This window comes from Protopterus annectens, chromosome 11.part0 (assembly GCF_019279795.1).
Source record: "Protopterus annectens isolate FY-2018-M chromosome 11.part0, PAN1.0, whole genome shotgun sequence".
NCBI lineage: Eukaryota > Metazoa > Chordata > Ceratodontiformes > Protopteridae > Protopterus > Protopterus annectens.
Genome location: NC_056745.1, coordinates 406,965,591 through 406,991,266, shown reverse-complemented (window position 1 = coordinate 406,991,266; position 25,676 = coordinate 406,965,591). Strand labels below are relative to the sequence as shown.

The 25,676-nt window shown below is 41.9% G+C and overlaps 1 protein-coding gene across 3 annotated transcripts in view; it reads right to left on the bottom strand.

The window, feature by feature from the left end:
• The window catches only part of CCDC87 (coiled-coil domain containing 87), a 1,578,580-nt gene that overhangs the window by 1,537,317 nt on the left and 15,587 nt on the right, over positions 1-25,676 (bottom strand). For 2 of the 3 annotated variants that reach the window (XM_044087902.1, XM_044087904.1), the window contains exons 1-2: positions 9,695-9,840; positions 2,798-2,868 (exon numbers count right to left, since the gene is read on the bottom strand). The gene's annotated coding sequence lies outside the window, so the exon portion shown is untranslated. Of the gene's footprint in view, positions 1-2,797; positions 2,869-9,694; positions 9,841-25,676 lie in introns of those variants that run through there. The other variant, XM_044087903.1, reaches the window with a different exon arrangement.

The following is a 25,676-nucleotide window of genomic DNA, read 5'->3' as shown; positions in this document are numbered from 1 at the left end:
GTGACTCTTCCATAGATCTGGCATTTGCAGACAAATGAAGACCTACTTATTTAGATAAGCTTTTTGAGAGAACCTGTAGAAGTGTTACTTATGAAGTACTTTCAGTCATTTCATTACGTCTTTTACTATTCAGTTTTTAAAAATGGAAACTTAACGTAAACAAAGCCAAACAAACATAAAATGTTAAGTCTGCAAGGGAGAGAAGTAGCCAATCAAAACAGCCTCTGTTTAGTGTTTTTGTTCTTTTAATGTAACTCATACTTCTCAACCATACCAAATTCCTCAGTATTTACCAGTTTTGAGGGGAAAATAATGGGATGCCATGAATTCCCAAGTGTCCCCTTCAATTCCCAAATTTCCCAGGTTTTTTTCAAATTTGTTTAAAAGTTGTTGCTGACGTCATTGTGCAGCCCACTACACCACCACCATGGAGAATTTTTGAAAAAACTTTGAAAAAAACCTGGGAAATTTGGGAATTGATGGGGGCGTGCACGATGACATCAGCTTTGTGAGGCAGACTGCCAGCATGTCGATATTTGGCTGTGTCTGTACTCTCTCTCTCTGATTACCCCTACGTACTTTCATAGTTTGTAAGTATTTGCATCATAATCCTAGTAACTACTGACTGTTGCTTTATTTTCCAGCTTAATTTCTGCAGTGGCTTTAGAAGGACTATTGCCATGCCATTCACAAGGTAAAATAGTTGTAAATGGCCAACTTAGGAAACTTAAGTTTATGGAAACTTTACATGTTATTTAAGGAATACCATTATGCTTTTGTTTCCTAAAACAGGCTTGTTCCTCTAAGATTTTGTTATTTAAGTTAGCTCTCCTAGTCTCCTTTCCAGACACGGAATAATTATTAAATAACTAAGTCGGTGTTAAAATTCTTATCACTACCTGTGGGCTCTGTTCTGAAAAAAAAAATAGTTGTTCCTCTTTTCTGATTCTCTGTCATGATTTTAAAGTACATTGCTACGATTTTAATGCTCAGAGAGGTGGAAAGGAAATATATGTCAGTATTTAATGCTTCTTGTTTGCAGCCAGACAAGGTACTAGATCTTGTCTGGGAAGGTGGGCACTTCAGACACACTGAGGGTGACAAGACCCTGGGGAATCCCTGCCTTCTTCATCTGAGCACTTTTAGTCAAGTTTCTTTCAACTCTTGCACAACACAGAGTTATTTGCACTTTCAAGTAGTCAGACTTTATTGTTGGTGGCATCTTCCCAACTCCATGGGATTTTTTTCAGCATGCTGCATCATTGGGGTACCTGCTTTAAAACTCAAAATTTAACTTAGGAAGTGATCACCCAAATACGTGAGGGAGCTGCTTCTCCTTCTCTCTCCCTTAAAGGTGTTTTTTCAAGCTTAGGAGGTGCCCCAACAAGTGCAACTTTTCTTTGCAAACGTCTGGCCAGGAATGTAGGGGGTGACAACATCTGGAACAGTGTGAAATAGTTTATATGCAAAGAGCAAGGAGTTGCGTATTCATTTGTGCGAGTAGTAACATGAGTGATGCCATTTTCTCCAGAGAGCCTGAACATTCTAGGTCAGTGGATTTGAGGTAGTGTCCGAGCCATGGTGAGGAGGAAAGCAAAATAAAATAAAGTCTTCTATGAGTCCCTGGTGCAAAACTCTGCTAGTTGCCTGTCAGCTGCTTTTGTTTAATCTTCGGTACGGCAGTCAGAGCATATCTGAGGCAGGTAGGAAATGACAGCACCATCACCTCACCCACCCTTGTTACTAGAGGCTGTGATCACAAGTCTGATTGCTCATGTCAGAGTTATCATAAATCAGCAATCATGGCGATAGTCCTTGATTTTTTTTTTTTTTTTTTTACAACACAAGTTGCTAATGTCAGTAACCGGGTTAGTAGTGTTTCCAAACTCAAAGCACACCATCCATATGCACATTTATCATATATGCAGTATGTTCAAGTTCATCACATTACTGCACTCCACACCCACTTTCTCCTTTGTTGACTTTGGTTGATTATATATTAACATATTAAGCACACGTATTGTTAATGTTGTAATTCATGTTTCACATCCTTCTGCTTTCATAATTTGATGATTTTGGGAACATTGTACAAATGCTAAGATATTTTATTCTACCATGCATTGTGCTGGGACTCTTACTGTTGTGCCCTGACTCCCACGATTATTTGTGGAGGGGATCTCTGTGAACCGTACTGTGGCAGCAGGATCCACTTGCTGCTAGGGACAGTTTTTAGATCATTTGTATGACTAATGTAGATATTACTACTATATACAGCTTCTTCATTCACAAGAGGAAATCAGACTGTTGCCCTTGAAATTAAAGAATTAATATCCCCATTCTTGTTCACCATATTATCTGATGCTTGACTCTATACTGCTTATGATATCACTGCATATTCCCACAATTCCACTGAAGTGGGTGGGGTTACATAATTATGTATCCAATTTTTATGCTAATCAGAGTACAGATTTTTGGCCAGTTGTATCTACTTTTCATGGGCCTTTGTCCAGATTTTTGATGTTTCCAGGTTGAGAGGTATGATGTAACTCACAAGAACTTCATCAGAAAAAGACCCACAATTCTCACAACACTTAAATACACAAACCATATCACATGACCTATCAGTTAACTTAATAGTCGTAAAGTACAATAAGCTTAAATCTGTGTCTTAAACATATCCAACAAAATAACTATTTGAATACATTAAAAATCCTAATCAAGTTCTTCTATTTTTTTTTAAATATTTGATGTTTATGCCATCATTCAGGTCTGGTGACTTGTCAGAAGATACACTTACCTGCCACAATGCTTCCATAACTTCAAGTCTTGTACTGAAGTCTCCAATTAAAGGTGACATAACTACGTTGCCTAAAACATAAAACAAAAAATTCTAAAATTACAGCAAGCAAGTGCATGTTTGGCTAATGCATTCTTTTAAGTCCTTGTTCTTAATACCTATGCCATGTTCATAAATAATTTTAGCAAACATTCGAACAGTTTTGCCCACATAAAAACCTGGGACAAGATTCATAAAATGCAAGGTAAACTACTCTTTGAGTTTAACAAGCGTACCTATTCTTTTTGCAATATGCCTTAAGTATTTTAGTAAAGAGTATTACAGATAGACAGAAACTATGCACAGCTGCATGTGGAAAGCTTTCATCTAGGCCCTGCTAAGATATTATTTCTAAAGTTCAGTTTGTTTGTTTGTGTCTTTCGGCTTATCCCGGTTAGGGGTCGCCACTGCGGAACTCCGGTCCACTAATGATTGGTAGTGGACTTTTATGTGCCGAGTTACCAGCCCTGACACACAACCTTCAACGAAGGCACTCCCCATTCACGTATGCCTCCACACGGAAGACGCTCTAGCTGAGAATCGAACGAGAGAACGTCTTGCTGTGAGGCGACAACGCTACCAAAGCACCACCACCGCAGTACAGTGATTTTGATAATTTCTCAACTGTGTAAGTAAATAATTCTGAAATAACATTTATAGCTCAGTATCATTAACCCTTTATGTACAAATAGCTAGTCTGAAGTACTTGCTACAGCAATACAGCAACATGCCAAGTCAATGAATTTGTCCAGTTAATGAACAGCTGTTGCTCTGCTTGGTGTAAGAGTGCAAGCACCTCTATCCCACAAGGAGGGGCCTTTGAACCATGCACCCCTTTACGTAATACAACCTATATCACACAATTGTGGTGTAAGCTATAGTTTCACTCAATCAGGACCTTGCTGTAGCAGGACTCCATGGATTAACCAGATTCCCAGTTTTGGAGCCCGGTGCCTGCTTTTTACTTTGCCAAACGTACAGATGAGCTACAGACTATATCTTAGGCATGAGTGTACTTTACGGGTACATGGCAGTGAACACATCTTGCTTTTTAAAATTATACTGGCAGCCAACACTGCATTTAAAGGAAAACAGCAGTGTAAAGAATTATTGTGTTAGCATTAAACTAGTGGATAAAACAGCATGACAGATATGAGTCATTAAACCTTGCAGATTGCATGAGGAATGCAGACAATGTTTACACTTCTTAAACATTTTATAATATGTATTTTTTTTCCAACAACCACAACAATAGCCAGCAACCACTCTGGAATGTAAAATACAAAAGTTAAACCTCAAAATGATCCAAATGCTGCCAAGGACTGACAAATCAAAGCAAATATAAAAATAACAAATTTTTATTAATAAAACTGATTAAAATTAAGCGCTTTCATTTGTTCTAATAATGGACATCTTCACAATACAAAAACAATAAAAAAAACATAAGCAGAAGCTGACTGCTTATCTACAAACAGGAAAAGGAAGCCAAGTAACTTTGTAAAAATCGCCAAAAATATTAAAGGGATAGCATCACAAAAACTGAACTCAAAGTTTTGAAGCTCTGTATTTTAATTCACTTGTTAATGATGCAGCTTCATTAATACCCTTTAGAGAGGAAGCATTTAGCCTTAATTGCCATTTCAGCTCCTTCTGCAACAAAAAATTCTTCCAATCACCACTGAACTAATCCACTTTGATCTTTTCAAGCATGGAGAATCTAAATTTCACAAAATGTTCACATTCCATGACGTGCCTTGCCAGGGCACTTTAGCTGTAATTTTTACTAATACTAAAGAGGTGCTGATATAGGTTCATAGGTAGGTACTAGGCTATCTGCCCAAAGGCATTTATAAGCCTAGACAGAATGTGTTGGCTTTCGCCGCCCCCTTAGATTAGTTCCCTGTGCCTCTGTCCAGCAGAGCCACTGAAGTGATCCCCGGGGTAGTCTTTCTGTTTCCCATCCACTCGTCAAGGTTTCTTTTGAAAAGTGTTAGCGAGGAAATCTGCCTAATGAAGATTGGAATCTTGTTCCAAAGCATGGGAAGTCTCTGGGACAGGAATCTATCCCTCCAGCACGTCCTATTTATTGTTGTGGTGAGGTTTAGATCCCTAGAGCATGTGGCTTGAGAGGATAAGGTTTTCTTTAGGTGGAGCATGTCCGTCAATTCTGGGTTGGACATGGCCTTGTATGTCAGGCAGAGATCACCTCTGCGTAGGCGGTATGCAACCGAGTACAGCTGGAGTTTCTTCAGTCGAGCTGCATAGGGCATCTGTTTGAGGCCAGTGATCCTCTTGGTGAGGTACTTCTGTGGTCTTTCCAGCTGTCACAGGTGTCTTGCAAGGTACATCCCAAATGGGGCTATGTACTCTATGATGGGTCTGATGAGTGATGAGTAGAGGGGCACAATGACCTCTTTTGATCTGGATGCGAACCATTTTGTGATTAGATGGGCCACGTAGAAGGATTTTCTAACGTCTTTGGCAATGTGATTATCAAAGGTGAGATTACTATCTACTTGTGTCCCCAGATCCCTTACTATGTCTTCCATATTTAGGGGACTACCACCTATGTGGTAGTTTGTGGGAATTTTGTTTTTTCCAAAGAGGATGACTATGCACTTTTTGGCATTTAGCTTGAGGCCATGATTTTGACACCAGGTATCGTCTCAGTGAGACCCTTTTGGAGGATGTCTGTGTCAGCCGGAGAGTCAATTATAGCCCCTACTGTGCAGTCATCTGCGAACTTGGTCAGCCATAGTCCTCCTGTGCTTGCCTGTACCTCTGAGAAGTATATACTGAACAGGAGGGGTCCTAGGACTGAGCCCTGGGGAATGCCACTTGTAACCGGTTTAGAGTCGGACCTAGCTCCTGCAAGTCTCACCATGTGGGTTCTGTCCATAAGCCAGTTGGCAACCCATCTTGTGACATACAGGTTATGTTTAGGCTGGTGAGCTTGTCTATAATACCAGAATGGGGAATGGTGTTGAAGGTCATTCCGAGGTCTAGGTAGGTTGTGTGTACCCCCTTTCCCTCATCTATAGCCTTGATAACTGTCTCAAAGAAGTCCACCAGGTTTAGGAGTCATGATCTGCCCTTAACAAACCCGAACTAGGTAGGGTCCAGTGTTTGGAGGTTCCCAATGTCTCTGTTAATGAGTTCCATGATGATGCGTTCCATAGCCTTGCAGACCAAGCTAGTCAGGCTTATAGGGCGATAGTTCCCGGGGTCTGTTGTGGCTCCACCTTTGTGGAGCAGAATAACCGTTGCTGTGCGCCACTCCATGGGTACGTAGCCTGTGGAGAGGCTGAGTTTGAACACTGTGTTTAGGTGAGGGGTTAGTTCGTCTTTGAGCTCATGTAGGACGCAGCCTGGGACACAGTCTGGTCCCATTGATGCTGTGTTTTTGGCTTTGGAGAGGGCTGTTTTAGCCTGAGTGTCTGTCTGTGATTTCAGGGACTCTACATTCTTCTGGTATGGTTATGGGCTCTTTTGGGGGTGAGAGAGAGAGGGTGTAGTTTGCGCTGAACCTGTCTGCCAGGATGTTGGCGATATTGGTCATTTCAGTGTATTTTGTGCCATTCTGCACTAACTCCAAGCAGATCTGAGCATTGCCACTTAGATTCTTGACATAGCTAAAGAATGCCTTGTGGTTATCTTTGGAGTCCTTGACAATTTTTCTTTCAAAGCTCGCCTTGGATGATTTTATGAGGGATCGTAGTTTCTTGCTGATACTGATCAAGGATGTCTTCCCTTCTTGGGATTTTACTCTTTTCTGTACTAGTTTCCTCCTTCTATTGTATAGCTTGTTTATGGCAGGAGTCCAGCAGACTGGTTTCCTTTTCTTGGAGGAGTGAGTATTGGTTTTGCTTGGGATGGCATGATCCATGCATTCTTGTAGGTGCCCGTAGAATGGATTAGTAAAGGATTTTGCAGCTTGGATAGCGTTATCCTTCAGCACGGGGCTTTGAAACTTTCCATCTCGGTCTTAAGTAACGTGAAGTTTGCTTTTGAAACATTTTTCACTGTGGTTTCTTTGTCTGGGAGTGGGGGCGGAATGTAGATATCCAAAGTGATTTGTTTATGGTCAGATCTAATCAGTGAGGGGTTGACCTCCGGTGTGGAACACTGGTCGCCCATGTTGGTGATGACCAGGTCCAATATGTTGTCACCTCTGGTGGGAGTGTTGACCAGTTAAACCAAGGCATTTGAGTTTATAAATTCTAGGAAATTTTGGGCAAGGGAGTTAGTGCTTGAGTACTTTACCCAGTTAATGTTTGGGTAATTGAAATCACCCAATATTAGGGTGTTTGGTAGGACCTTTATGTTTCCCAGTGTTTCCAGAAACACGGAATGGGGGTCCTGGGACATGGTGAGTGATCTGTAGCAAGCTACAATTTGAATTGCAGTTTTGCCCATTGTTAGTTGCACGTGGATGATCTCTGAAGCATTGAGATGTGCCACTAATCTGGAGGTGTGGGTATCCTTGATGAATATGGATATGCCGCCGCCTTTTATATTTCGGTTTGGGTTCTGTGGCCGAAATGTATGGTATGAGTTGTAGCCTGGTAGTGCTGGGGTGCTCTTTGGAGCCTTAAACCAGGTTTCTGAATTTTTTCTTTATACCGTGGTATCATTCTTGGTGAGGGCAGGATGCTAGTCAGGGTCATACCGGCCTGGGCTACGTGATCAGAGAGCTCTTCCATGTCTCTTTTCATGTAGCCCAGAGAGGTATAGCTCAGGTCATTCACACCAACATGGATAATGACAGAGTCATATTTGTACTTGTTCTAGAGTGACCTGAGTGCTTGTGTTATGTGGCGGATCCTGGCACCTGACATGCAGCTAACAGTAACCTTCTACTTATTCAGCCTTGTGAGTGGGACGTCAGTGTGCCGGACTATAGAGTCACCTATTACTAGTATGTTAGGTATGTTATTTTGTCTTAAGGGCTGTGATTGCATGGCACACTGGTTTTGTGAAGTATGTGTTTCATGGTTTGTGTTGGGGGGTGGAGGTTGCTTGGATGTTTGCTTTGGAGGTCTCTGTTGGTTTTGCAGATTTTTATTTAGAGCCTCTGAGTATGTTTTCATGTATTTATGTGTGCTTTTTGCCAGTGCTGGTTTAATGGGTCTATGTGAGACTGGTGGTGTGATGCAAATATTTCCCTTCTCCTCTTGACTGTCTGATCAGTCGTGGGTTGAGAGAGCTTAGCCTCCAGTTTGGTTGTATAATTACATCTCTTGCATGTATTATTGTTTGGTGGTAGGAGAAGAGGGCTGTCTGTGTACATGAGGCAGTTGTAACATTGCCTCAAAATGCCCAGATTCACCAGTTGGACTGGAGAGTACAGCTGAAACTGCCCTTTGGACATGCCTGGATATGTACAGTGAACTATTTTACTGGATGGCTGGTAAGCTCGAATAGAGAGCCTTGTCCTTCTGTACAGTACAGGAGGGTCTAGTGCTAGGGTTTATAAGTGCTTGCTATGAATTCTGAGCAAGTGCCGGGCTCAGAAATTAATGGCTTGAGTGCTTAAGTTGAAAGTTTGTCTAGTTCCAAGGGAAAAATTGAAGAGGAGACTTTGTGGATCAGGGAATGGTTTTATCCTAGCTAACCGGCGCTGCCCAGCACGCAAAACCGGGCAAATGCAGTATTTATACTAGGGAAATGAAAGAGATAGAAATTAGCCCAAAATGGGCAACAAACTACTATTTTCTGGGCTGAAACCACTCCTCTAGGGACAGATAGGCTACTCAAAGCTCCCCTCTCTCACAGGGGAACAGAGAAACTTCCTTCTATCCAAGTAAGGTATGGTTAAACACAGAGATTTGTAACACAGCCATGAATTCAGCAGTAACTTGAAAACTGGACTATACTAGCTTAGAAAGGCAGGAAACAAATTATATATATATATATATATATATTTTTTTTTTTTTTTCAGAAAATAAAGCAGATAGACTCAAAAAAAACACTTTAAATGCACAGAAAAGGATACTTATTGTTATATATCGCAGATCAGAGTTGTAGTCAATGCCCCTAGTAATAAAGTAGGAAGATACACACAGTAAAAGCAGATGAATAAAGTGCAATTTTTTATATATATAAAACAAAAGAAAATGAACAAACTGATTTAAACAAGTTACCCATTTAACCAAAAAAAAGCTCAAAACTGAGCCCTGTTCCAGCAGTCTTCAATCAGACAAGTTCTAACTGCATACTCCTGCTACTAGGGTGCAGGGGAACCTTCTCCAAAAAATGATGGCCTGGATCAGTGCTCAAGTTATACAAACAAAGCTAGATTCAGCAGGCCTGAATCTGGTCTATGCAACAGCAACAAGGCGCACCAGTTTCAGAAAGAAACCGTTCAAATAAGCAGGCACAATAAGCCTGTGACCAGAAATTCCCAGCTCAGAAGAGCAGAATCCAGCCTCTCCTCCCACAAGAGTGCAGACCACAAACCCTCTTAATGTAGAATAACTGGCCTGAAGCCCAAGTGCTTAAGCCAGAACTAATACACTTATAGAATAGCAGACACTGAGCCTTCAATCAGCAATTCCCAGCTTAGAAGGATGTAAGCTACCTGTCCTGCCACAACAGTGCAGACCACAAACCTTTTTAATGTAAAACAGCCTGTATGAAGCCCAAGTGCTTAAACCAAAATACTTTGAATAATGGTTACAATTTAATCAGGCTACTACCACGCAGTAATAAATGCAGCAGAAGAAATAAAATTGAGTACTTTTAAGAAAAGCTAAATACAGTAGGAGGAAACACAAATAAAGTAAAAGCAGATGAATAAAGTGCAAATGTATTTATTTATTTATTTTAAGTGCAAAGAGAGAGGAAGGAAGAACTTACGTGGGATGGCCTTCTCAAATCTTCTCTCTGTATTAAGTAGAGTGAACAATAGACTCAGACTATGATCTCACTGCACCGGTTAAGTGAGCAAATGAGATGGACCCAGGAGGAGTGTTCCAATACAGACTTACAGGAGGAGCGGGCAATTCCAGAGCCACCAGCAATAATGCCAACACAGGAACAGGGAGGGTGGGTGAGGAACTAACTGCAGAGAGAGAGAGACACAGCACACTGTTCAATGAAACACTCATTTAGGAAACAGAAAAAATGAAAATACAGTACTTTTAAAACAAGTTTGTACTTAACAGAAGACTAAAATACACTACTGCAAGTTTCACTTAACTTCAGCTTCTAATGCAGATGTGTGTAGACAAGCAAGTCTCTCAGAAGTTGAGCATAAAATGATTTCTCAAACTTTGTGGCTAGCACGTAAAGTACAGAGGAATCCCTCTAGGCTATTAAATATCAGATAACAAAGTGATAACACCACCCGCTCAGAGCAAAATAACTGCAGAGAGACACACGGCACACTGTTCAGGAACACACAATTAAGAAACAGAAAAAAATGAAAATACAGTACTTTTAAAACTGCAAGTTTGTACCTAACAGAAGACTAAAATACACTACTGCAAATTTCACTTAACTATACCTGATTATTCAGGGAAATATTCTCTTAGCAACATAAAAAACAGTGCATGAAATACATTTTGCAATGTAGACTACTTTGGAATTGTAACAGTAGTATCTACCTGCTTTATGCCAATTCCTAATTTTATCCCATAATAGTCCTTCATAGTCCTCTTCCATATAACAGCACTGGTTACAGTGACCACATTTGTTAGTTCTGTGGTCCCCACCACTGTAATTCTTGTTATTAGCAACCATCTCCTAGATATTCGTTATATTAGGTCTATTCTTATAAACACATGTTGGCAGCTGGTCAAACTTATCTTTGAAGTCTGTCACAGTATGGAGAAGGAACTAATTCTTAAAAATAATATTCCTTATATCTTTAGCATCCACAGAATAATGTATGACAAAATAGTTGTCCAAATTGTTGGATCTATCAGTACATGTACCTCCATCATGATCTCTTTCTAACCCTTTAAGCACTATAGGTGCACATTTATCTGTTCTGCAACTCCAAACATCGTTCCTGACACTGTCAATAAGTGCAACAGGGTATTCATGTTCCAGCAACATACTCTTCAAGATCTCAAATTGTCTTTTACACTGAATGTCATCCAATGTTAACCTAGAAATATGGATGCATTGACTTTTCAGGATACCCTTTTTCTGATGAAAAGAGTGACTACGTTTAAAATGTAAATAACAATTGCAGTGTGTGGGTTTCCTGTACACTGTAGTGGCTAAGTTGCCATTTTCCATCTTGGTTACCTCCACATCCAAGAAATGTACTTAACTCAGTGGTGCACTGTGACACTAAAAGTTCTACAAGACCCGCTAATATAGTTTTTATATCCACACACACAAAAGTACTATAAACACCTCAGGCAGGATTTCAAACAAAATGTATAGTTGTGTGATACATACAAATATTAGGATCATTGCTGCAGGATTCAGTATAATTATGAGATGTCTGCTACAGGAGGACATCAGTCCTTGGTCAGATTGTTTTGCAGACAGATATCCCTTAACGAGTGAAGACTGCAATCTCCAACAATGGCTTTTACATGACAATCCCAGTATACGTAAAGGACAGCAATTCACAGGCTGACTTCTGTTGCTTTTGGTTGCCTCAGATGTAGGAGAGGAAAGTGCACAAAAAATGCCCTTTTAGCAGGCTAAAAAGCCAAGAAAATAGAAGAAACAGATAAGCACATATGAAATGTACAATTCAAACACGAAATTACGCAACATGCATGAAACAAAACAGTCTGCTACTTACTAAAAAAATAAAAAAATGTATTTATGATTATTATTTACTTACTAAAAAAAATGTATTATTATTTATTTATTTATTAAAAAGTAAGTATACACGGAAAGCACACACATGCACATACTCATGCCTAGGGCCAATTCATGTTCTAATAGATTAATAATACAGTAGCCTAAGCTAAATGGGTCCTAACCCTGAGGGACAGCAACCTTTTAAAGTTAAAGAGAACCTTCTACAACTGTCAGGATCTCAAGCAGATATAAGGGCAGCTGAAGCACAAAAAGCTTCAGACCATTTTTTGCCCAGGAGTGAGGGTAGCACCTCTGAATGAACAATGCTAGAGAACAAACCCAACAATAAACAAAGTTCAAAAGGGTAAAATATCTGCACTCTGGCAAAACAAAAAAGAAACAAGCAAGAATGGGGGCTAGGGGGCAGGGAAGATACTACAACAGTGATCTGTTAGAACATCTACTGTTATGTTGTTACTTACACAACTGTACTATGTTCAGTCATAGATCACTGTTGCACTTTAGTTAAATGAGTAGATTACCACAGATTGAAAAGTAAAAAATGGAGGAGGCCAGTAAAATAAGACTCCAAAGCTCATGGAGAATGGTCCTAGCAATGCCTGTTCTTGACCTGGAAAAGAAATATAGTTTGTAGTACTTTGTAAAATTGTGCAGAAAGGACCAAATTGCTGCTGATGGAATACTTCTAAAGTCCACCTCTTTCCAGAAAGCCAACAAAGCCGCCACAGCCCTTTTGTAATGAGCCCTAACTCTGCCTGGAAGTGGCTTCTTATGGACAGTGTAACAAAAAGCAATACCATGGGACAACCATCTGGAAATGGTTAGCTTTGACACTAGTTGTCTTTTCCGCTTATACTTATGTCAGACAAATAGCTGATCAGCTTTCCTGAAGGCTTGAGTTCTGTTTAGGTAGTATCTGGGCTAACTATGGACATCCAGAGTTTGAAGAATCTTTTCTACTTTATTCTTGGATTTAAGAAAGACAGGCAGATGAACAGTCTGCCTTAAAGTAAACTCTTTAGGCATAGAAAATGATTAGCTGTCAAAGAAACTCTGTCCTTTTCAAAAATGAGGTAGGGTTTGACTCACCATAAGAGCCTGTAATTCAGATACCCTCCTAGCAAATGTCAGAGCAATGAATAAAACAGTCCTCCATGTTAAGAACCTCAATTCATCCTGATCAGCTGGTTGAAACAGAGACAGAGTGAGCTTTCTAAGTACAGAGCTGAGATCCCAAGGAGGAGACACCAGTTTCCTAGGTGGCCATCTATGCAACACCCCTTTCAAAAACTGTTTGACTTGAACATGGTTAGAAGTAGGGATCAAAGTGCAGACAAGAAGAAATTACAAAAAATGCACCCTGACAGAGGAATAAGACAGGCCAGAGGTCAGTAATTCACACAAATAAATCAAGAAACAGAAAGAGTTGGGCACATGGAGGATCCTGGTTCTTGGACTGGCACCAACTAGAAAGTATTTTCCACTTGTACATATGTGATTCCCTAGTAGCATTTTTTTCATCTCCTTTAGTTTCTGCTGCATATCATCAGAAAACAGGTTCCTAAAATGTATTAAAATTCTATCATTTAGGCAATTAATTCAAGATTTTTCAGGTTGGGTTAGATCAAACAACCCATTCTGTATGAGCAAATCCAGTCTGTGAGGAAGCCTGTGGTAATTGCCCTTAGCCAGAGTAAAAAGAAGGGAGAAACCTGGGTTAAAAGGGAGTCACCACCACAGTTTTTGGAGAGTCATGCTGGATCTGTAAAAGAGCCCCAGATATCAGTGGAAAGGGTAGAGAAACATACAGGAACATTCCCATCCATTGGATTGAGAAAACATCTGTCTTCCAAGCTTGTTTGCAAAGAGTCCTGGAGCAGAATTTCTCTGTCTATTTTGAAGGAGACAAACAGATTCACTTGAGGCTGTCCTCACAGTTGGACCAATTCTTGCAAGACCCCAGAATGAAGTTTCTATTTTTTGAGGTCTTGTCCAATACTGCTGAGCTTGTCTGCAATCATGTTTTGCACTGCCATATCTATGAAGCCTACAGACACAAACTGATCTCAGTCGCTATCTCCCAGGCTGTCATAGCCAATCTGCAAAGAAGGCAGGATCCAATATCCCCGTGTTTATGTACCACATCATTGTGGTGCTGTCTGTACACCCTTGCAGAGTTTCTGGGGACAAACACTGATCTAATGTTTTCAAAGCATATACTGTCAACATCAGACAGACACATAAATATCAGAGAGGAGGGTTCCACACAGCTTACACTTTTACTCCATTGAAAACAGTACCCCAAGCCAAGTCCGATGCATCTGTAGTAACAAACTTTATGGGGGTCAGAAGAGAGAGAAAGTTATATAACTGACTGAATGAGAACTGGTCTGTCCAAGAAATGAATCGCCCTTTTCACACATCTTAGAACTGGGATTTGAAATGACAAAAGTTTTAGATGTTGAATCCAGATTGATCCAAGTCTTACATGTCATCTGCGCAAGGGAAGCATGAGAGTCATAGATGCCATGTATTCCAAAATCCTGAGAAATTCCCTTGCAAATGCATGGCTCCAATTGGTGAACCTCAGGAAGAATTGATGAAGCATCTCTACTTTGTCTGGAGGAAGAAAGGCTTTTCCAGGGCATAATGCAGTAGACATCCCAGGAATACAATTATGTGGGAAGGGAAAAGGGACAAGAGAAGATTTCTGAAGGTTGATTTGAAAACTCAAACTGAGTAAAATATTCTGGACAGTTTGAAAAACTCAACAACTAGAAAAAGAGTCTGCAAACCTTCCAATGCAACAAAATCCTCTCCAGATAAAAAACTCAAGGTACTGCTGCTTAGTGCTAGAAGTCTAAACAAGAAACTGTACTCCCTAGAAGCACTCCTCACCTTGGAAGATTCTGACATCTGTGCAGTCAACGAGACATGGTTCAAAGCTGCGTAAAGCACATAGGCAGTGCAGGGCTATAACGCCTTCCATATATTCAGACCACAAACTGAGCATGAAAGAACCAAAAGAGTAGGTGTATTCATCTTCATTAAAGGATACGTACACCTTGAGACTGGTTAAGCAGTATGACTCTCTCAAGCTACTCCATGTCCAATTAAACTCAGGCAAAATCCCCTACCACATCATAGCTAGCTACAGGTCCCCCGCCATGAACCAGGAAAAGCATACCACATAACTGGACTTACTGGAGTGACTCACTATGCAGCTCAACACCTTACTCATGGATTATTTTAATTATCCTACCATCGACTGGGAAACATACGTGACCACAAACATGCTGGCTTAGAGGTTTTTGGACTTTGTCAATGCAAATGCTCTGCAACAACTAGTCAGCACACCCATGAGGGGCTCAAATGTCCTGGGCATAATACTCACTAACATGGGAGAGCACTGCAACCCCCACCCCCAATGTGAAGTCCATGGTGGTAAGCTCTGACCATAAATCAGTCTCTTTCAATGTAATTATAAGGACAGACACCTCAGCAAGCTCAAAAATGCTTAAGACAAATTACCTCCTACTAAATGATGATATAAGAAATTTCAAAGACCCCTCAAACACAGATAACATGAACTCCTATGCAGAGGTGTACACCAACACCCTGTACAACCACTGAATCAGTTGTACAGAATCGGCAAAATCTGACCAGATTAAAACCAGACCTTGCTGGAAAACAAGCCACTTTGGTAGACCCCTAGTATAAACAGGCTGTAACAACAAAAGAAAGAAACTAATGTCCAAAAACAAGAAGGAGCTGGCTCAAAAGAGGAAAAAATCCTTCTCTAGCCTAAACAAACAAATTAGAGATCTTGTCAAGTCCTCCAAATCTAATTACAATGCAAAAGTAGCATTCCTGACTAAAGATAATCACAAGGCATTCTTTAACTATGTCCAAAATCTAAAGATGATTACCCAGCTATGCGCTGAACTGATTCTGGATGGCACTAGCAATACTCAACTGGAGGTAAGAGACAACCTGCTAGCTGACAGACTTGGAGCAAACATCACACCCCTGTCCCCACCAGTCATCCCCTAAAGTATATCTGCCACCATTCCTCAGCTTATTATATCAAGAGAGCAGGTTGTCTGTGCACTTTTCAAGGCCAAGAGCATGGCATCAATGGGACCAGACAACATTCTGGGTTGCCTTTTAAACAAATTAAAACATGACCTAGCAGAACCACTTGGATCCCTGTTTAACCACAGCCTACAGACTGGCTATGTTCCAAATTAAAACATGACCTAGCAGAACCACTTGGATCCCTGTTTAACCACAGCCTACAGACTGGCTATGTTCCAGCAGAATGGAGGACAGTAGCAGTAATCCCTATGCACAAAGGGGAACCATCTACCAAGCCTGAGAATTTCAGACCCATAGGCTTGACTAGCCTCATCTGCAAGGCCATGGAAAGAATCATTATAGACCATATCAACAAGGAAACAGGTAATCTCCAAACTCTGGACCCAATCCAGTTCGGATTCGTTAAGGGTAGCTCATGTTTGTTAAATCTGGCTGACTTCTTCAAGAAAGTCACCAAGGTCCTAGACGAGGGAAAGACAGTGCATACCACCTACTTTGATCTAGCCAAGGCATTTGACACAATCTCCCACTCAGATATTATAGAGAAACTCTCCCAATTGAGAATTAACCTCTACATCACCAGATAGGTAGCCCACTGGCTCACCAACAGGACACATACTGTCAAAGTGGGTAACTTCACCTCTAGCAAAAGACCAGTCCCCAGTGGCATACCACAGGGTTCTGTGTTTGGCCTTTTACTGTTTGGAATGTTTTTCTCATAAGTCACATGGACGGCCTGTGGATAACCAAGTTTGCTGACAATTGCAAATTGGGAGCAATCACTACATCCCCCAGTGATGCTGATATACTGCAGAAAGGGTTAATGTAGACAAATTATTGTTGTCAAAGCCAAGGACTGAAGCTAAATGTAAAAAAAAAAAACATTATTATTCCCTTTGGGAAAGCTAACATCCCTGCTAACTAGTGGTAAGTGATCTGGGTACTCAGGTTGATAGCAATCTGAACTTCGACCACCACATAGCCACGTTGGTAAGGAAATTCTTCTATATGACGCATCTCATAAGTAAAGGCATCACATCCAGATCTAAGGATGTTTTAATTCCATAATACTCAGCCATCATCTGACCAATAATTGAGTAAAATGCTCCCTTTTGTATGTATCTCACAAGACACCTGCAACAGCTGAAGAGACCACAGAGGTTTTTCACCATGAAAATTCAGGGTACACAAAACAAGTCCTATGCGGAAAGACTGAAAGTCCTGTCACTGTATTCTGTCTCCTACAGGCTGTCAAAGTGTGACCTGTGCCTGGCTTACAGGGCAGTGTCTGACCCAGACCTGATGGAAATGCTACACATTCATAAATCAGACTGGACGAGGGTCATTCAGTCTAGGGATCTTAACCTAGCTTCTAACATGAACAAATCATGCTGGAAAGATATATACATCTCCAGAGACTACCCCTTCTCTAGAACAAGCCTCCTATTCACATGAAGCAGAGCCCCTCCTTGAACTTCTTCAAATGCAACTTAGATCAATGGAAGGGTGACCATTTATTAACTCCTAGGGAGGCACCCATGTCCCTCATGGACAGAGGCAGTTGGTATTAATTACCACAGACTTATACCTTTGCAAACTTCACTCATCTAACTACTGACAATTGGGGCATCTCAGGATAAATATGGCTAGGCTCATAAGGGCTGTTGGGCCATTAACCTAGTAACGTCCTATGAATCTATGAACCTATAAATGCAAAACAATCATCCATACATGGAACAATGTGAATGCCTTGAAGCTTTTAATATGCAATAACTGGAGCAAAACACTGTAAATACCCTTGGTCCTGTGGAAGTCCAGCGGGTAAGACAGAGAACTGATAATGTAACCCAAACACGACAAACCTTAAAAATGCCTGAACTGCTCACCAATGAGAATGTGATAGGCATCTTTTACATCTAGTTTTACGCTTAGGCTAGAGGGGGGAATTATAGAAAGAAGGGGACTAAAGGGATAAAATTTTGAACTTAGGAATCTTGACAAAAAGATTTAGAAAGAAAAGGTCCAGCACATGCCTCCATGAGCCTTCCCTTTTTTGGTACAAGAAAAATCCTTGCATAAAACCCTCTACACTTAATTGAGTAGTAGTAAGGTATAGTTTCTTTAACTCTCTGGGTCAGCAAATGGTACAGAATTGGAGGAAAGCGAGAAACTTGGATCACTAGCCAAAGAAGAACTTCTTAGGAAGGGGGGAGAGATTCCCACTGCCCAGTGTAACCCTGCTGAATTACCTTCCAATTCCATAATAGTGTAACAATTTGTTGCCATAAAGGAAATGAAGTTTCAGACAGATGGAGAGGTTGCCAGGGTGGGAAGGGGCAAAAGTATGACCAGGCAGTTAGTTATGCTGACTGAGAAGAATGCACTTGACATTCTGAGGCTGGTGCATTCTTTTTAGAGCCTCCATTGCGTTTGAAAATTCTGTTTGCTGGAACCTGGCAGCTTAAATGGGCATTAAAAAAGGGAGTTGAGGCAAAAGAGAAATTATATTATTTCTTTTGAAAAAGGAGGGTTGAAAAATCTGAGTCCTTCCTTGTACTAACTTTCTCTTTTCATCACACTTAACACGTCAGTAGCAGAAGGGCCTAAACAGTTTTAACATCTTTCGGATGATCTTGGGAACAGAGCCAAGCTAGTCTTCAAATTGCTGACCCAAAAGCATAGCTTTAGAGAAGGAATCATTAGCAACACAACCAGAGTAAAATATGTTTAGTCACTTGAGAAGCAGATGAAATAGAGGCATTCAAGGAATGGTTCTTTACGTCAGAAAAGGGAAGGTTAATCACTGTCTTCTGCATGTTCTTAAAAGATGAAAGTAAAAACTTTAGCATATGAGCTTGAAAGATTAAAATCCTGAAAGTCAAAGTACTAGAGGAACAGATTTTCTTCCACAACGTATCCACTGACTTCCCATCCTTGACAGAAGGAATGTGGTTAGCAGCAGTAAACTGTTTTGCAGAAGCAGTTTTGGATGAAGAAATCATAGTCGGGTCAGCTTAAGGATTTGAAAATAAATACTTATAGGACAGAGGTACCCTCTATATCCTGTCAGACTCCTGGGTGCAGGAGGTTGACTATCAGATAAGCTAAAAAGCTATGAGAAATACATTTTGTAAAGCAGGCGACACAAGGAATAGTTGCAAAATTTAGCACCTCCAAATGTAACAAATCCTAATACATTTTCTGTGCTATAAGAATTTCATTCTACTCCCACTGAAAAAAAAATAATTTCATCTTAGATAAAGTTTCTGAGAAGAATAAATCTTCAGGAGGGACATAAGCATCCATACTTTCTTAAAAATCAAAATGTTCAGATTGTGAAGTAATTCCTGAGTTAACACCCTCACCTTGTAACACCTGCTCTCCTGAATGACATCCAAGTCAAAAAGAGAAGGAACACTTTTCCTTTTCTTGTCTATGAAACAGAAGACAAGAAAAAAGCACCAAAAACAATAGTAACAGGAAACCGGAAAGTTTTCTCACTGTGTTCCCATTTCCTAGAAAACTCACTGGAAAAGTACCAACTTTCCATAGGCGTACTAGTCCCAGCAGCAGGTCCCCTATCCGAGCGAAGTGAAGAACCTTCACCATCCCCTACCCGAGACTGACAAGAGTAGTTCTCCCTTGCCTGACAAGGGCATCCCTACAGACGCAGAGAACATAGCTTTCCCCCGGTCTTTGGTGGCTGCAAAAGTTACACCAAGAGAACCAAGGGGAAAAGTTGAGTGGTCTTAGGAAAAACAAGTGGCATCAGCAGTCACCCAACAGCAGTTGAGGTGCATCAGGAGACAGACTAACACCCAAATATTTCCAGACAACTTTCTTCTTCTTTTGGACAAGGGAAGGTGAAATCACTGAGACTGGAGATCGATGCATTGGAGAGAGAGCGGAAGTAGATAGCATAGCTTGGACAAGTCAGTAAAGTGTATGGTAGAAAACAAGGGGATGTGATATAAGAAAACCACTGACAGTTCCTCCACAAGCACAATATCCTATCCCATATTCAGAAATACAAAAAAAAAAAAAAAAGTAAAAATCCTGAGTAAAATACATTTTTTCTCATAAAATGTTCGCATGAGTATTTAGGCATAAACTCCCTTACACATGCAATGACATTCCAAAAAAAAAAAGAAGTTATGTACTCACCATAATGTTCCATGTTTTTTGTCCTTGATCTTGCCTTCCTAATTTCTGGCTGGGTTCAGACTAGGCCGCATTCTAAAGCTCGAGAGCTTCCACTGGCTGGAGGCTAGACCCTATCCCAACATGCCTAGCGAGAGTTACCCAGATCTCGTTTGTGATAACCCATAACACTAGACTATAACGTGCAAATATAGATAGACATGTATATAAACTATAGATATATGTATATATATATATATATATATATATATATATATGTATATATATATATATATATGTATATATATATATATATATATATGTATATATGGATCTACCTGACTAGATCGACAAGTCAGAACACCGACAAAGTGCCAGAAGATCCACAAGGCAGAAGACCGACAGAGGAAGACACCGACGCTGAGAACACTGAGATGGGGAAAGGATGTGTAAGTATGCAGTAGTGACGGACGTTAGGGTGCGAGTAAGGTAAGTGTGCGATGTTGACGGTGTGTAGGGATAGGGGTGGGATAAGTGAGTTAGGGTTAGGGTGCAGGTTAGGTAAGGGTGCGAGTAAGGTAAGTGTGCGATGTTGGCGGTGTGTAGGGATAGGGGTGGGATAAGTGAGTTAGGGTTAGGGCGCGGGTTAGGTAAGGGTGCGAGTAAGGTAAGTGTGCGATGTTGACGGTGTGTAGGGATAGGGGTGGGATAAGTGAGTTAGGGTTAGGGCGGGTTAGGTAAGGGTGCAGTAGTGATAGTTTTGGGTTAGGGCGGGTTAAGTGAGTTAGGGTTAGGGCGCGGGTTAGGTGGGTGTGCGATAGTGACGGACCTTAGGGTTAGGGTTTCGGTTAGGGTTGTAGATAGTTGTGTATGTATGGGTTAGTGTTGGCTTCTAAGGATTTTGGTGTGCTTGTGTTGTGTGTGTGGGTTTTGGACAGGGGATTTGTTTTGTTTGTTGTTATGATGTGTCGAGTGTATGAGGTGTCGTGTTTGTGAACTGTCGATGATTTGGTGTCGGTGAAGTTGTTGTCGGTGTTTTGCACTGTCGATCTAGTCAGGTAGATCCGTATATATATATATATATATATATATATATGTATATATATATAAATATATATATATATATATATATCCCACCAAGATAGTAGTAGAAGGACTCTAAGTCTATCCAACTCATAAGGCAGGAAGGGAATCATAGCCTATGTAGCTAAATGATGGATAATTCCTCTCGATCTTCCAGGAGGGGGAAAGGAGGGTGAGATGCAAGAAGGAAGGCGAGATCAAGGACAACAAACATGGAATGTTATGGTGAGTACATAACTTCTTTATGTTATGTTGCCCCTATCTTGCCTTCCTTCTTACTGGTTGGGACTGCATCCCCAGCACCTTCTTCTTAGGTGGCTCAATGGAATAGACTCTTCAGGACCGTGGAAAAAAAGGATAACCTGTTCCGGGAGGCCACAGCTACTTTGTAATGAGTGATGAAGGTATGTAGCTGCCACACAAATTGAATCTAAAGGCATTCTGGCTTGACAGGCAGTAGAGGTAGACAAGGCTATAGTTGAATGTCCTCAAATTTTTCCTGGCAGCTGCTTGTTCTGTGAATTGTAGACATAAGTGATGGTGTCTTAAAGCCATTTTGATAAAGTTACTTTTGAGACTGAAGTTCCCTTTCTGCTTTCTGCAAAATTACAAACAATTGGTCAAATTTTCTGAATTCTTGTGTCCTGTGCAAGTAAAAACATAACTGTATATGAACATCCAGTTGGTGGAGTTTATATTCTGCCTTGTTGCCATGATTAGAGAAGAATACAGGTAGTTCTATTGATTGATTCAGATTGAACTCTGAGCAAACTTTTGGTAAGAAGATGGGGTTGGTTCTGAGAGAAACCCTATCATTGTGAAAAATTAAGTAAGGGGGACGAATGGATAGAGCTTGCAATTCTGATACCCTCCTAGCTGAAGTAATGGCAGTCAAGAAAATAGTTTTCCAAGTCAAATATTTCAGAGAACAAGTATAAGCCAGTTCGAAAGGAGGAAGAATCAAGGCAGCTAGGATGAAATTTGGACCCAAGGAAGAGGTGGTTCTCTTATTGGGGGTCTCAAGAGGATAGTACCATTTAGGAAAGCTTTGCATGACATGTGGGACATAACACTGGAACCCATTTCTCCCACATGAAAGTTGGAAATAGCAGCCAGCTGAACTCAGATAGTTGCTGCTGCTGCTGCTCCTTGATTAAAAGTTTCAGCGAGAAATTTGAGGATCTTTGAAATAGGTGCAGTAAAAGGGTCAATACTATTTTTTGGCTGCCCAACAAGAGAACCACTTCCATTTGCTAGCATAAAGTTTCCTTGTTGAGGATTTGTGAGGGGAAATTAAAATATGTTGTACTGCTGGGGAGATGTCAGGAAGCCTGGCTAAGACGGGAAGTGAAGGAACCAAGCTGTCAGCTTGAGGGTCTGTATGGAAGGAAGGAGTGTACCCGAGTGATGTACCAGAAGATCTGGAACTGGTTCCAGGATACAAGGCTCCTCCTGGAGATAGGGCCATAGAAAGGGGAACCATATTTGACTAGGCCAGTATGCAGCAATGAATATTAGTTTGCAACCCAATGATTGTGCTTTCTGAAGAACCTTGGGTATTAGAGGGAACGGGGAAAAAGCATAAAGAAGTCCTGGGGGCCAGTCGTGAACAAGTGCATCCCTGGGGGACTTAGGGCGAAATAACAGCTGCATTTGGCATTGATGGAGGTGGCAAAAAGGTTGCAGCAAGGCTGATCCCACTTGCGAAAAATTTGGTTTGCAAAATATCCTGCTTCAGGGACCACTCGTGAGGCATAAGGATAGCCCTACTTAGCTTGTCTGCTATCACGCTGGATTTCCCAGGAATGCGCATCGCAATCAGAAAGCATTGGGAAGACATTGCCCACTGCTATACTCTTAGAAACTCTCGACACAAGGGGTAGGATCTGGTTCCGCCTTGCTTGTTGAAGTACCACACTACTGACATATTGTCTGCTTGAACTGTGACTGTTCCCGTAGGTAGAGAGTCCTGTAGTGCTTGAAACGCCAGGAGCACCTCTCTCAGCTCTAGGACATTAATGTGCAAGTGGTACTCATGTTGTTGCCAAGTTCCTTGAACAGTCTGTCCCAGATAATGCCCCCCCACCCTATCTGGGAAGCGTCTATGGTCACTGTGGCTACTGGTTGGGGAAGGATGAACGGTCTGCCTATCATCAGCTGCGTAGACTGAAGCCACCATTTTAGGTCCTTCTTGCAGCTCTCCATGATGAGAATTTCGTATGACATGGGTAGATCTTGCATGGAAAATTGAGCAAATAGGAGCCACTGTAATATCCTCATGTGGAAGCACGCCAAGGGAACTAGCATTATTGCTACCGCCATTGAACCCAGGACTTTGAGAACAAATCTTGCCTGAATCTTTTTTCTCTCAGTTAAGATTGAAACCTGATGTCAAATGGAAGTTGCCCTCCCCTGAAACAATTTTGCTATCATGTTTTTTGTATCTAAATCTGCCCCTCTAAATGTAATATATTGACAGGGCAACAAGGCAGACTTTTTGTAGTTTATAGTGATGCCTAGCTGAGAGCAGAGGCGAATTGTAGTATCCCTTACCTCGGTTAGTCGATGCTCGGTGGTGGCAGTAAGGAGCCAGTCATCTAAATATGGAAACACCTGGAATCCTAGCCACCTCAGATGAGCCGTGACTACTGCCATGCATTTGGTGAACACCCTGGGGGCTGTGTTGAGACCATAGGGCAGAACTCTGAACTGGTAGTGACTGGCTCCCAGCTGGATGCGTAGATATCTCCTGGATCGGCTGTCCATCTTGATATGGTAGTACGCATCCTGGAGATCAATGGAGCACATCCAATTGTCCTTTCTCAAAAAGGGGAGTATGGATTGTAGTGTCACCATCCGGAACTTTTTCTTCTTGACAGACTTATTGAGTCTGCTGAGATCCAAAATGGGCCTCCAGTCCCCTGTTTTCTTTGGAACTAAAAAGAACCTTGAATAAGATCTGGATCCAATTTGGTCTGCGGGGACTTCTTTAATGACTCGTTTTTCTAGCAACCTTTGAACTTCTAGGGCTGCTTGTTCCCTTAGATTGGGTGGCACATCTGGGATGTTTTTTTGTTTTCTGGGAAGAGGTGACATGGAGAAAGGAATACTGTATCCCCTGGATATTATGGACTGTACCCATGTGTATTTTGTGATACTTTGCTGGGCTTCTGAGAACAGTGACAATCTTCCCCTGACTGCCTTCAGAGGTAGACAGGTGGGCCTCCTTTCAGGAGTGCTGGAAGGGCCTACCAGAGAACGTATCTCTGTTGCCCTTACTCTGCAGACCCCCTCTGCTGCAAGGGTGGTGTCTCCCATTATTGTTCCCCCCTCTGCCTCTGAGGGAAAACTCACCATGTGCATGAGGTGAAGCTCCCTGGGATTTCCAGAACCACATTTTCCCACCTTTTTGACCTTTGGTATAGGGTCTAGTAGGCGCGGAGAAATGTACTCCCACGTCAGAGAGAATTTTGCCATCTTGCTCGTACCTGGTGAGAGTTTCTTTTACCTTGGGCCCGAACAAAGATGAGCCATCAAATGGGGCATTGGTAAAGGAGGACTTGAAGAGCTCTGCAAACTGAGAAAGATGTATCCAGGAATGTCTCCGTAAGGTGACTCCTATGCCTGCTGCCCTGCTTGCTCCATCAGCTGCATTGGAGATAAGTCACATGGAGGAGTTAACTACAGAAGATAAGGTCACAAGCTGAGAAGCAGCCCTGTCTGCAGCTCCTGCAGCTGTAGGATCCTGTAGAGTATCTCCTAGCTCTTTCAGGAGATCCCTCTGGAGACAGGTAAAATGGGACAAATAATTTGGTGACCTAAGGGCAAAGGCCGCTGAAGAAAAGACACGCTTCCCGTATCTGTCCATCATATGGGACTCCGTGTTTGGCGGATGGACAGAGGAAGAGGTTTCTGCGAATTCCTTCTTTGTGGCTGCCGCAACCACCATAGCATCACCTGGCATGCCCTTAGCCAGGAAAGGTTTGTTGTCTGGTGCAGTAATAAATTTATTGGGCCTCCATGGAACTGGTTCCATCAATTCTAGAGAGCTCCATGCCTTTCAACTTACTACACCTAGCAGCGGGTCGAAGGGCGGAGACACCCAAGAGGTGGAGGGTCGGGAACCGAATGTGTCCAGGTACACAGACTCTTATTCAGAAGGGGAAAGGGATTTACAGCCACCCCTCTGCTTGAGGATTTCCAGGATGTCTGAAAAAGAGAGATCCTCAGAGGGGGATCATGGGGACCCTTCTGAGTCCTCCAAGTCCATGTCCAATGTCAGGGATTCAGGGGAGTCCAAATGCTTCCTCTTACAAGTCCTCTTCCAATGGACCTCCTCCAAGGAGTGCTCTGGAGAGGTTTTGGAAGGGGGGGGTCGCCCGAAGGGGGCATCCTGGGGCACTGGTTCCCTATAGCTGGGGAGGAGGGGTGGTTAAGAGGTGGACAATGGCCCAGAAGGGGAAGGAGCAACTGCAGCCGAGGGTGGAGCGGTCTGAGAGGACAGCACACTCCTCATCACGTCGAAGGCACCACAATCCCGGCCCGACAGAGTCTCCGGCTCTGAAGAGCCAGGAGATCCCTTCCGAACTGAGGGTGATATTTCTGAGGCCGATGTAGGCACCAAACTCACCTGCGCCGAAGCTCCAAGTGGGAGAGTAGGATCCGACATGGGTCCTATCTTGCTCTTCTCCCCAGAGCTGATGACGGAGTGTCAGCCCCCAGATCCCTC